The 13,757-nt window shown below is 34.3% G+C and overlaps 1 long non-coding RNA gene across 3 annotated transcripts in view; it reads right to left on the bottom strand.

The window, feature by feature from the left end:
• The window catches only part of LOC107701193 (uncharacterized), a 49,277-nt gene that overhangs the window by 3,064 nt on the left and 32,456 nt on the right, over positions 1-13,757 (bottom strand). For 2 of the 3 annotated variants that reach the window (XR_001635614.1, XR_001635616.1), the window contains 3 exons: positions 12,344-13,057; positions 8,447-8,494; positions 535-1,442 (listed from right to left, as the gene is read on the bottom strand). This is a non-coding gene — a long non-coding RNA (uncharacterized LOC107701193). Of the gene's footprint in view, positions 1-534; positions 1,443-8,446; positions 8,495-12,343; positions 13,058-13,757 lie in introns of those variants that run through there. The other variant, XR_001635615.1, reaches the window with a different exon arrangement.

The following is a 13,757-nucleotide window of genomic DNA, read 5'->3' as shown; positions in this document are numbered from 1 at the left end:
GATTTTTTCTGAAGTAAAATATCAAACAATAACAATATCCTGTTGTGCATACACATTTTTATTCAAATTTTGGGGTATTGCATAAAAATGCTGGATTAGAAACAAATAAAATAATAAAATAAAATAAAATAAAATAAAAGCAATATGGAAATAAAACAGTAATTGTTTCAAATAAAATATATTTTTTGTTTTAAAATTTAATTATTTGATTATATTTAAAGTAAAATATCAAACAATAACAATATCCTGTTGTCTATACACACATTTTTATTCAAATTTTGGGGTATTTCACAAAAATGCTGGATTAGAAACAAACAAACTAAAATAAATAAATAAATAAATAAAAATGTGCATTACTTTTTTTATTTGAAATTTTATGACATTTGTTAGCCAAAAAAAAAAAAAAGATGAAGTGCATAAACTAGGATAAAAAAACATTTACCAAATAATTTACTAAATGCACATTAAACAGTTATTTGAAATTTTATGTCATTTGTTAACAAAAAAAAAAAAAAAAGATGAAGTGCATAAACTAGGATAAAAACACATTTACCAAATAATTTACTAAATGCACATTAAACAGGTCTGAATAGTCTATTTAATCTCATTACTATTTTCGCGAGCATTTTCTTTACTATGGCATCTTAAAAAAAAAAAAGCGTGCTTGTTCTGTCCAGAGCACTAGACGGTGTCTCCGGTGGTGGAGACATCACTAAACAGCAGCACGACTCCATAATGAGCCAGATCAGCCGCACAGGATTGTCACTCCAGAGCTCGACACAAGACAATGAGCCTCTGGGAAGGGTTTCGTCGGGCCGCAGGCTTCAAAGAGCCGAGGAATGCGGAGCAATGATCAATCGATGAGGGCCGGATCAGGTTCACACCTACAATACGCTCCGATTTCCTCCCCGCTATCATTCCAGCAACTGTTTCCACCTTATTTGTTCATAATTTCCCCAAAAGTTCACCGTATTTGTCATAACTGCGAGACAATGGCCAATGGAGGCTCTCGGCCAAAGCTGTTCCACCAGCGACTCGGCGTAACCTCAATTGAACCGCTTTTCGGCCAAACTAGCCTTGTTAACGCCAGAGCTTCTTTAGTTCCCTGTAACTGATACGATGTGAAAAAGCGATTTAGTGACAGGCCAGAAAAGACTTATGGTCCGTGTCTCTGGTCAGAGTCAGTCTGGTGTATTCATGACGGAGAGCAGATGCATCCTGTTATTAAAGCGGAGCGCTAACCTTTGCCAGCAGCACCTGACAAGCCCACTCTCTGCCGCTTACAGTCTCGTGTACTGTACCCCACGCCACGCCAGAAGCCTTAAAGCCACAGAACCACACTTATTCACTCACCCGCATGTCTGTCAAACACTTCAGGAGAATTTCTTCTTTCTGCTCTTTCCTTGTAATGATGATTCATAGTGAACATGTCTGTCAAGTTCCTAAAAGAAACAGTGAAATAGTTAATGCAACTCTCTTTTTAATATACACAATAGCTTTGTGTGAGATATAAGTTTGAAACTTTGAGTTTTTATTGGAAATCTTCATGCATTTGGTATGCATTAATGCCTTTTAGAATCCACAGTCAAATATAAAACAATAATAATAATGGCCACGCGGCCATCCACTCATTTTTAATTAAATTTTGGGGTATTGCAAAAAATTATCTATCTATCTATCTATCTATCTATCTATCTATCATCTTTAAATAAAATAATTTATTATAAAATAAGTAATCAGTAATAAGTCATCATTTAATCAAAATAAAAAAGTGCATTGAAATGTATTTCAATGTAAAATTACTTTTTATTCTATTTTATCCATAGTCACATTTTGAAACAACTATAACAATATCCTGTCCATCCGTATAAATTGCATTTATTATTTACTTTTTTCCCCATTTTATTTAGATTTTAGATAAGATTTAATAAAAATGCTGGAAATAAAAAAATAAAATTTTCAAAATGTGCATTAAAAACATTTTTGCATAAAAAAATGCTGGATTGGACAAAAAAAATAATAAAATAAAAATTAACAAATAATGCAAGCCTTTTTTTTCAAATAAAACTTAAAATGTGCATTAAAAATGTACTTCAAAATTTGATAATTTCTGGCAAAACAATGAAGTGCATAAACTACAATTAACACATTAAGCAAATCATTTACTAAATGCACATCAAATAGGTCTTGACCTTGACTTAAATTCACAACTAGCTTTTTTTGGTCTAAATATTTTTTAATGACAACACATGATTTAGTTCTTAAGATTTCTTATACTGTATGAGAGTGAGTGTGATTTAAAATGCAAGAAATATCTAGCAGTGCACTTTTCCAATTTTTCCGACGTCCGCGTAGGATCAGATTTCTTGTGGTTTAGCATCTGAACAGTGACCAAATATCAGCTATCTTGATCGACCATGTTGTGTGATTCAGAAAGCCTTTACTTGATTAAAATGACTCATTAGAGGCGTCACCCTCCATGGCCTCGTACCCCCCGCCACGGCCAGATAGAAATGCATCTGTTGCTATGCTATTATTAGAGCACCGTGAACATACTCTGACTCTCTCATGCCTCTTTCACGATAGTAGACATCCATAACCTTGATCCGTGATTTAGCAACTGCGACTTTTGAAGCCCACACACATATTAGCCTATACCGCTAAAGGTGTTGTTATGCCAAGATGATTTGTTATCCCAAAAATGAAAATTTGCTGAGAATGGACTCACCCTCAGGCCATCCAAGATTAGGATGAGTTTGTTTCTTCATCAGATTTGGAGAGATGTAGCATTATATCACTTGCTCACCAATGGATGTGAATGGGTGCCGTCAGAACTAGAGTCCAAACAGCTGATAAAAACATCACAATAATCCACAAGTAATCCACACCACTCCAGTCCATCAGTTAACATATTGAGAAGACAAAAGCTGCATGTTTGTGAGAAACATATCCATCATTAAGGCATTTTAACTTTAAACTGGTCAAAATACGAGTCCTCCAGTAGTGTTGTAATACTCAAGACCGGTCTTAAAACCATTTTTTGAAGGTCTCGACCTCATTTGTACTCAGTCTTGTCTTGGTCTCAGACTAAGAGGACTCGGGATTTTATTTCAAGACCACAACTGCTGGGATATCACTAAATTGCTGGTGCATTGTCGGATTTATTTGTTAACATCATTACTCTGATTGGATGTAAAACTTCCTGCTTCAAATGCAATCAATAACTTATTTCTAATTGGATTTATTTTGATACTGTTATGCCAGGTCAGAATTTAATGGGGAATTGTGTCAAATTTCACCAAAGTTTATACAAATACAAAATTTCAAGATACGATTGCAAAAAGTACTTGTATGAGATCTTGTTTTTATATTATATAATATAATCAATATATAATTAAGCAATATCACAAGAGAAAGACAGCTGTTTTCACAAATATGATATTGATTTTATACAAATGTATACAAGTTAACATGAATCAATTTCATTTTAGCCACAATTTTAAACACCAATTTTTGGTCTTCCTGCAACGAAAACTGTTCCAAACAAGCCCATAGCAGAACTTTTGTGCTTTTCTAGGCAACATACTGCAGAAGAACTGATGATGGCACGGTTTGATCTTCGGCTGACCAATCAGCAGAAAGGGGCGTTTAATTCGCGCCCACGTGTAGAAATCGAATATTCAAGCTGTTTAATCATTTTTCCACCCAAGAACGAAAAACGAAAATTTAAGCTGAATTCTCGTTTTTCGTGTTTCTGAAAAAAACGAAAATACGAAAAAGGAGCCGTTTTCTCATTTTTCTACTTTCAATATTAAATCAAAAAACGAATGATCGAATGATACACGGATTCAACACACAGCCAGGATTCGTTACTGAATGAATCAGCTGCTTTGAACTAATCGGTTAAATAAATGATTCAGTGACTCACTCATTCAGTGATTTGCCTCCACCTAGCCTACTGGTGGTTTTAGTTTCATATTTATGTGTCATTTTTCTATAATCCAATTTTTTTTTATGTTAGTCTCAATTATATTTATGGAGTTGTAATTGTACCAATTCAGATGAAACTTCTGTGCCACCTCTGCAATGCAAAGATGAATTTTGTTGTTAGTAACTCAGTTTGATTGTAACAGCTCTATAAAGTGTCTTAGTATGCTAATTGTATTTATTGATCAATTTCAGACATTTCTCAGGCAGTAAACATGGATGTTTCAGATGAATTTGAGAAGTGCTGGTTTGGTCTTGTCTTGGTCTCAACACTCTCTGGTCTTGGTTTAGGTGGTCTTGACCACAACAATATCCTCCAGTCAAAAAGTCCATCTCCTTTTGTCGTCTCACATCAAAATCCACTCACATATTTGTTTAGAGCTGTTTTGGCTTGTAAACAGTGCTTGATCTGTGCAGATTTCTCTCCTGATTCAGACGAGAAGACTTTTTCATTAGAAAGAGCAATATTATGGACAGAGGACTCGTATTTTAACCAGAAGCAAAGGTTTGAAGTTAAAAATGTCTCAATGATGGATTTGTTTCTTACAAACACACAGCTTTTGTCTTCTCAAGTCATTAATTGATGGACTGGAGTGGTGTGGATTATTGTGATGTTTTTATCAGCTGTTTGGACACTCATTCTGACGGCACCCATTCACGGCAGAGGATCCATTGATTTTCTCCATTGGATTTCTCTAAACCTGATGAAGAAACAAACTCATCTACATCTTGGATGGCCTGAGGGTGAGAAGATTTCAGCAAAATATCATTTTTGGGTGAACTTGTGGGTGCAATTATGGGTAAGATGATAAATAATGTTTTTTACAATTATGGCTATTTTTCATAGCAAATTGATTTGTAGCTGTGGAATGTAGCATGATCTAAAAACCCTTAAGATGTGGTAGCTAGTTTAGAGAGACTTTCAATCAGAAAAATAACCAAAATTTCTCCTGGTCCGCCTGTGAAGTTTTCCCGTTACATATGCGAGCGCGTCACACCGTGTGAGATCCCATGCCATGCTGCGTGGCCATCTGCTCGGTGGAAATGTAAGCAGACACAGGTTGGTGGGAGAGGAACTCTCAGAGAGATTTCTGTGCTGCGCTCCTACAGGAGGTGGGCATTGGGTACAGTTATGCAATATAGTTCATAATTCATTTTTACACAGCAATATGGATGGTGTTTCATGCCAAAACCAAGCAGGGGAACAGCAGTAACTGGTACGGAGACAATCCTGGGCCTGTTGCGTAAAACTAGCATTGCTAACTAGTAGTTGCTCTAAGATTAAGTCAAGTGCTTCTGGGAAAATCTTCATATTTTTTTAATCCATAATCAATTATAAAACAATAATAACAGCCAGACGTCCTTCCTCAATTTTTTTTATTGCATAGAAAATGTTGGCTGGAAACACCTTTTTTTTCTTCCCCCAAATGAAATTTTTAAAATGTTCATTAAAAAATAATATTTTTAATGTCGTTATCTAACAAGAAGTGCATATACTATGATGGAAACATGTTTAACAAATAATTGACTAGATGCACAAAAAAGGTCATGCAAGTTTAACTCGATGTGGCTGAATAATTTGCTCAAATGATTATTTAAATTCAACTTTTAGCATTCCTGGCCTTTTGTGTAAGACTAGCATTGCTTACTAGTAGCGAACAAACCTGTTTTACTGCTTTTGCTCTAAGATTAAGTCAAGTGCTTCTGGGAAAATCAGTATTTTCATATCCATATTCAAATATAAAACTATAATTACAATAAATAATAATAGCAAGATGTCCATCCACTCATTTGTATTCAAATTTGGGAGAATTGAATAAAAATGCTGGATGGAAACAAGTAAAATAAAATATTTTTTAAATGTTAATGAAAAGTTTTTTTTAAACAAAACTTTTATGCCTATTTTTATCTAACAAGAAGTGCATGTACTATGATGGAAACACATTTACCAAATAATTTACTAGATGCACATCAAAAAGGTCATGCAAGATTAACTCAAAAAATGAAGCGAGTAAATAATTTGCACAAAAGATTATTTCCATTCGCAACTATTGTTTTTGGTCTAATTAACTTTTGACAAAAACATGACTGAAGCGACTGAACATTCTGGAAAGTAACTGAAGACAATCCTGGCCTTTTGTGTAAGACTAGCATTGCTTACAAGTAACGAACAAAGATTAAATCAGGTGCTTTTGGGAAAATCTGCATTTTTATATCCATATATATCTGTAATACTAAGATGTGACTTATAGAGTATCTATGTTTTTGGTAACACTTTACAATAAGGTCTCATTTGTTAAAAACTAACAATACTTCAACAGGATTTATTAATCTTGGTTAATTTCTACATTTACTAATAAATGTTTTAAATTGCATTTGTTAACATTAATTACACGTACTGTGAACTAACAAACAATTAACAATTGTATTTATTTTAACTAACAAGGATGTAAAAATATATTGCTCATAGATAGTTCATGTTAACCAATGCATTAAACTAATGTTAACAAATGAGAGTTAAATAAGATAGATATTCCCCAACACTGCTATAACTAGCCAAACTAGGAGGGATTTCAGCTGGTAAAGGTGGTGAGAGAGGTCACAATGCTGCAAAAATAAGTTTGTGGCTCAGATCCAAGGTCAGGACTCTGAGAGGGGCAGATGGATGCTGTGAAAGCGCTTATTTACATGCAGTCAGTTGGCGACAATTAAGCGGCTAAATAAGAAGGAATGCTGTTATTTCTTTCTTGGTCTCTTAAAAGGTTCCAAAAGGGGGTTTTCGCAGCACCGTCTTAGAAGAATAACACTGGGCTCCCCAAAAAATTATTCTGTGAACAGTTCTTAAAAGAAGCATTTTTTTTAGTGTTAAGAACATTTTAAATCATATAAAGAACCTTCTTTGACTCTTAAAAATAAAGGTTCTTATTGGCATCTATGGTTCCACGAGGACCTTTTAACATCCAATCTTTCTATTCCACAAAAGATTCTTTATAGTGGAAAAAGGTTTGTCAGATTATTAAAATGTTCTTCAAACTAAGAAAAGTGGCATCACTGCGAAAACCTCTTTTTTGGAATCTTTATTTTTGGCTTTTATGGCTCCATGAAGAACCTTATAACATTCATAGAACCTTTCCATTCCACAAAAGATTATTTACACTCTTAAAAATAAAGGTTTATTTTTATTGGCATTGACGGTTCCATGAAGAACTATTAACATCCATGGAACCTTTATGGTTCTGTGAAGCAGAAAAAGGTTCTTCAGATTATTACAATGTTCATTTTAGCTCTATCTAATAAAATGTGCAGTCATTTACATACATTTCCAGAACATAAATATGAACACTGGACAAAGCCAGATTCAAAATTCTTGTTTCATTCTATTTACATATTAGAGTTAAATGTTTTTACAGAGGGGATTTTGGATTTCTGTTTTTATCACTTCATAATTCAGTAAATACTGTCAAAAGCCAAAATAAAGTAATTTTCACTATGCTTTTAGGAATAAAATGTTGTATAAATGACATATGAACAAACCCCTCTATAAAAAGCCTCAGAATATAGAGAGGAATAAAACTTTAAAATTTGGTGTATGTGAGTGCTGCTGAAGTGGAGAAACAAACTCATTTTGAGTAAACGGCCTTTAAAGATATGCAGTGTAACTGAAATCTACAGACATAAACAGATAAAGTTCAATGAATGACATATGAACAAACCCTTCTATAAAAACCTTCAGAATATAGACAGGAATAAAACTGTAAATGTTGGTGTATGTAAGTGTTGCAGAAGTGGAGAAACAAACTCATTTTGAGAAAATTGTTATAGAATATAAAATATTGCATTTGAAATCTACAGAAGCAAATAGATTAAGTGCAATAAAATAAAATAAAATAAAAAAAAGTGTAATTTGCCTTAGTCAACACATTATGAAAAGCAAAATCCCCAAATGGACCAGTGCATGAAAAAAAGAAGTTTTTGCCCGTTGTGTGTTTCTTTAGTTACTCTTTTGGACAATTTAGTGATTCTATTAAAGTGAAAATTTCACACATGAATTTTTACATCTGCTTTGTGATTATGGGATTGTCAAATTGGCCCTTTGGAGTTTGGACTCTAGAGGGCGACACTATCAGGTGCATAAGGAAGGAAATGTGTTTTCCACCAGGGTAGAACATACAAATGTGCATTATATTCATTATACTGTTCAAAAACAGTAGTGAGACTACTCTTTTCTAAAAAAAAAAAAAATACAAATATTTCTGATTCATTAAACAAATAAAATAATTGTGAAAAAACAACCAATGCATTTCAGCTCATCTCATAGTTTAGAATACAGACTATCTAATTAATAAATATAAAGCCACCGCATGATACTGTTAAATGCACAGGCATTCATTTTCTAAATTAAAGGTTTTTTGTTCATGTTATTTAAGTAGTTATAAAAGATAATAATATCCGTACTGACCTGTGCAGGGCTGCATCTTGGTTAGTCCATTTCAAACTTTACTTTTGCCTAAAAAAAAGACAGAAAATATATTATTATAATTATCATTTTGTAAAATGAGCAATTTGTTTGCTTAAAAGTACAGTTGTAATACTTATATATTTAAACACAGTTACTGCTGTATTTGTGGTATTTCACTCTATACATGTGAGGCTGAAAGAACCCTTTTTTTAAATAATTAAACCATGCTGTTCATAAACATTTTGCTATTTGTTTAAAGAAGTAAATCATCAATACGCTTAATTGATGACTGTGACAGGTTTATTTAGTGAATTATTTATCAAAGATCCACAAAAGGTGAAGTAATTAGTGATTATTAAATCAGCTGATTATGAAAAACTGAACGGGAGGTTAAATGTGAATATGTAATTCAAAAAGATGTCCTGCAAATCTTATATTTGGCAATTCTGCAAAAAAAAGACATGACATTAGTTGGAAAAATGGCAACAAATTTTCAACGCATTTCTCATTAAAGCACATAATCTGCATTTACAAACTAAAAATGAGCTAGTACAAATATAAACTTAAAACAAAGATGAAAAAATAAAATAAAACGAAAAACTGAAATTTGTATTATCTAATGAATCCAGTATGGACACATTTATAATAATTAAACAAGAATGACTGAATGAAAAAAAATAACAAGCTTATAGAGTTCAAAATTTAAAATATGTTGCGATTTGTGAAGATTTGTATTCTTTTATGCATTAAAATACATTTACTTTTGACATGCTTTATTATGAACATAAGTACTGTGTAGAGTGTTTTTTTTTTTTTTTAAGAGAACATATTTTAGATAATGTACTGCATATTTAAAAATATAAATTTAAATATAATATGCAATATTTTGTGACCGTTAAAGCGGATACCTATTTTTTTTTTTTACTTTCTTGCAAAATCTACAAATATCTATTTACAGTTTTGCACATGAGCATGATAAACATGTAAATTGTGGGACTATAATTGTATTTTAATTATGTAAGTGACTCTTCATGACTATACATGCACACGAACACACACTCTTTCTTCCTTTTACTTTGTTTGTCTCAATTTTCTGTAAAACATTTGGTGCAAATTGCAAAAACACAAAAAGATGTGTAAATCCGCTTTGCCACTAACGATCGTGGATTATCTAGCAGTAAATGACCCAATAAATCTGTCAGCTAACACAAATTATCCTAACATTGTGGTGAAGTTCGCACTTTGGAGAAGAGAAACGAATTATGATGAAATATAATTTAAAAAAAACATGTGTGCGGTATATTTAAAAATGTACGGAATGAATGTTGCGTGTGTTTGTATTGCACTGGTAATGTCTCAAACACATTACATGCAAAACATCAGAAACAAAGACAATTACTACAAATTTAATAGGATTAAAAATACTTAAATGGATTTAACCAAAACTAAAATGCAGTACAATAAATGTCCTGCAGTGCATCATAAAAGCCGTGAAAAACTAAACATTCTGCACTGTTATTTTGGGACTAAACTGTCTACAGTAGGTTAGACAATACACACGCTAATAGACAACCATTCACAATCACACACTAAAAGTGTCACAAAATGTTATACGTGTTATAATATTTGTGATTCTGGTTATTGTGTGTTTGCTAGTTTAGTGTGAAATATATGTTAAAAAATTTAAAATTTGAAAATAAAAAGACGAGTACACACACACACACACATATGCTGACGACAATGCAAAACACACACATATATTTTACCATTAAAATTATACAGATTTTACATAAGGCTAATTATAATTAATAGACTAACTCTAAAACCTGTAGGAATCGTTTTGCACTTAAAAAACAAAACAAAACATTGATTTAATTTATGGATCGCTTTTATCTAAGTGAGGACCTCAGATACCTTCAAAAGGTAAAAATGTGCGTACATACACTGATATAATCCAGTGTTTCAGTTTTCAACAAATGTGCACAAAATAATTGCAAAAATATTTAAAAAGTTGATTTAAATTATGAAATAAAATCAGGACTTATGTGTGTGTTTTGCTAAATAAACTACTTTTGACAGAACATTACTGTCTTAAAATATAGTGGCAACTATAAAACAATTAATCTGCTGTCTGGGGTTTAATTTTGTCAATATAATAGATACATTTTTTCTATATTGACTTAAAATACCGATAGAGCTCGATTCACACACTGAATCAAAATGGTGGACTTGAACTTCACACACACTGAGGCCCAAACTACTGAGGAATGAGACCCCCTCACTGCAGACCGTGTGTGTGTGTGTGTGTGAGAGACCAATCGAGTTCACAATTATTTAGAACTATCCCAAAATTCAATTTAAATCTGTGTACTACATTTTTACCATAATAAATATGTATTTTTTTAAGTACTTCTAACTGTGTGCCTGACCAGTCAAGATGCAAATATTTAGAACTATCCCGAAATTCAATTTTAAGCTGTGATAAATATGTATTTTTGAAAAACTTCTAAGTGTGTGTGTGTGTGCACGCATGTGGAGCTAACATACATTTCACAACTAAAATGTTAGAAGTCTCCACATTCAATGAAGCGCCCTGTTCCTGCTCTGGCAGTTCTTTGCCAACCACAGTGAAATCCCAAAGTCAGCAAATTCAACGACAACTGCAGGTAAAATCACACACTAGGCCACAATCCGGGAATCCAATTGAATAATTCCACACCCACAATAACAGTTATAGCAGGAGTATTTGGCTGGAAGGCAGAAATCTACACCACACGCCGTTACACCGTTACGCCGTTACGACAGAATATCAAACTCTCTGTCCTAAAAACTGCCTGAGAATGATCAGAAAACAAACAACCTTTGCAAAAAATACAATCCCAAATACTACAAATCGGAAATAACCAATAGTAAATAAATATCGGTCTAGTTTCAGAATTCACTGTAATATTATTTAGGGAATATATTTATAAAATCAAGAGTTTCAATATTTATTTTTAATTCTTGAAAGACCCCGATACACATATAGATGTATGAATTCTATCTAAAATTTAGGGATGCCATATTGTCTTAAAAACTTAAAAAAAACAAATTAAAAAAAAGTCTCCCGAGCTTCGCTAGTTATTAAATTTATCATAAATGTGTTAAATCATAACTATCAGGAATATATAACATTTGTGTTGCTTTTTAAATGCATGGTGCAAACATATTACCTTAATAGTGCAAACCACATGTGCAGTCTGTAGGTTTAAAATATATTTGATCAAAAAGCACACACACAAAAAAAATCACTGTATACAATGGCAATTAAAATAAATATATTTAAATTCAAAGAAGAAAAAGATTGCAATAAATAAAACCATCAGTACGGTGGATCAAAGGCCCAGTTCTGCTGCCAAGACTGTAATTCAATAGAGGCCAAATACAAAGAGTAAAGCCAGGCCTCTTGCTACCGATTATAATTTAGTAAGAAAAAACAACATTTTGACCCAAATATAAATACTGAAAAATACCTTTTTCAGCATGTTATATTTAATAAGGCAAGGCCACTACGTACAAAAGTTTCAGTTATCAACATGGTTGAAAAGTATCAGTATAAGCATACTTAAGATACTTAATTGTAATCTGAAATTTATTTCGTACACATTGCAGAGTTTACTGCATTTGCAGGCATTTCGGAATAATATTGAATTCAGCGACGCTTCGTAAATTCAAATTGCAAACAATGTGAAAATGCACAAAAGAAGTTTGTCGGTGTCTTTGCATTTTATCCGAATCGGTGCATTTTAATAGCCGTATGCTATGCTTCAGAAATGCCTGTTATAAATGTTACCCTCACGTAAGCAATCTGTGCATCGAAAAAGGAAAAAAGCATGCACACACGCTGCTGTGACTTACACATATCTGTGAGGACGTCAGCGTCCGGAGGCCTCTTTTTTCTTGCTGCGGAGAGAAAGAGAGAGAGGGGCTGCGAGTCCGTCCCGTTCAGCTATCCCGTCTGGTCTCGAATTCCAGTTCCCCCTCTCGGCAGGCCTGCGCAGGGCTCTGGTTAGGCTCGCCGGCTGGGCCTTTGGAACAATAGGAGGCCTCCGGGGCGTCTGGGAGGCGTGTGTGAACCCCGTCTGCGGACTGGAGAGCGTCTCGCTGAATGGTGCATGTTAGCAAACACACAATTAGCGTGTCTGCCGCATGCAAATGGTCCCGCGGTTACTACGGCACATGCGATCGGCTCTCGAAGGCCCGAGGAGCATCAAGCAGGTTTGAATAAACGCACCCCCACCTCCTCTTTCACGATCCTCTTTTTCGGGGTCTTCCCCTCCCATCGCAACCATCCTTCACTTTTTTCTGCGCTAGTTGCACGGACGCATGCGAGTTTGCGTTTTCCACTCACTCCCGACGTTTCCTTTTGCAGATCACTGATATTTTCACTCGCCTTTTGTGAGCAATTGGCACCTGTCCCAGAGCGGAGCAGCTTCACTCCTGAATCCCCTGTCCGAATGGATCGGGAACGGGTAAGTCGCAGGTCAGTACTTCCAAATGGCAAATCCAGCAGGTTTTCGGCCTGGAGCTGCGCCAGTGTGGGCTGCGGGTCAAGGTGCACTCGGCCGCTCACTGAAATTGAAAAAGAAAATGTCAAAATAGGCACTTTGCAAACCGAATGCAGGCTGAAATTCCGCAATCAGGTGCATGAAAAAGCACAGGAACTTACTGGAAAACTGGGAGCATGTTGGCAGGCTTATGGTGGAGCCTCTTTCGCGCTCTTGTCAAGAGGCCCTCGCGGTAAAAAAAAAAAAGAAGCTTGGTTTTTTTCTTTCCCCTTTTTCCCCCCTTACACTCTCTAAACTAGTCTCCAGCGTGTGTTCTCACACACACACACACACACACACACACACACACACATAATCCAACCAGAAAGAAAGAAAAATGAGTGGAAACACAGCAGAAGAACGCAACTTTCTGCAGAAAAAGTATCTGAAACTTTGAATTCCACACAGTTTCTGAACATAAACAGTGGATTTATTTTTAGTTCTTCTTTCCATCAAACATTAATTTGGTTGCTTTAAAGGCTTGCATTAAAAGTTCACTTTGACATTTCGAAACCCTGAATGCTGCAGGTTTTTTTATTCACGAACGCAAAGTAGACTTCTCCGAATAATCCAGAAAGGACTAATAACACCACAAATAACCAAAAAAATTAAACGTGTCCAAGTATTTGATGCCAAAATGGCACTGGTTCACATGTGTGTCCGAACTCAACACGCTAATTTTGAATTCTGGACATGAACATGAAAAAACGAGGGGGATTTTTGTT

Source organism: Sinocyclocheilus anshuiensis, unplaced genomic scaffold, assembly GCF_001515605.1.
Source record: "Sinocyclocheilus anshuiensis isolate Anshui unplaced genomic scaffold, SAMN03320099.WGS_v1.1 scaffold1858, whole genome shotgun sequence".
Classification (NCBI taxonomy): Eukaryota; Metazoa; Chordata; class Actinopteri; order Cypriniformes; family Cyprinidae; genus Sinocyclocheilus; species Sinocyclocheilus anshuiensis.
The sequence above is the reverse complement of the archived record's forward strand: the minus strand, read 5'-3'. Positions and strand labels throughout refer to the sequence as shown.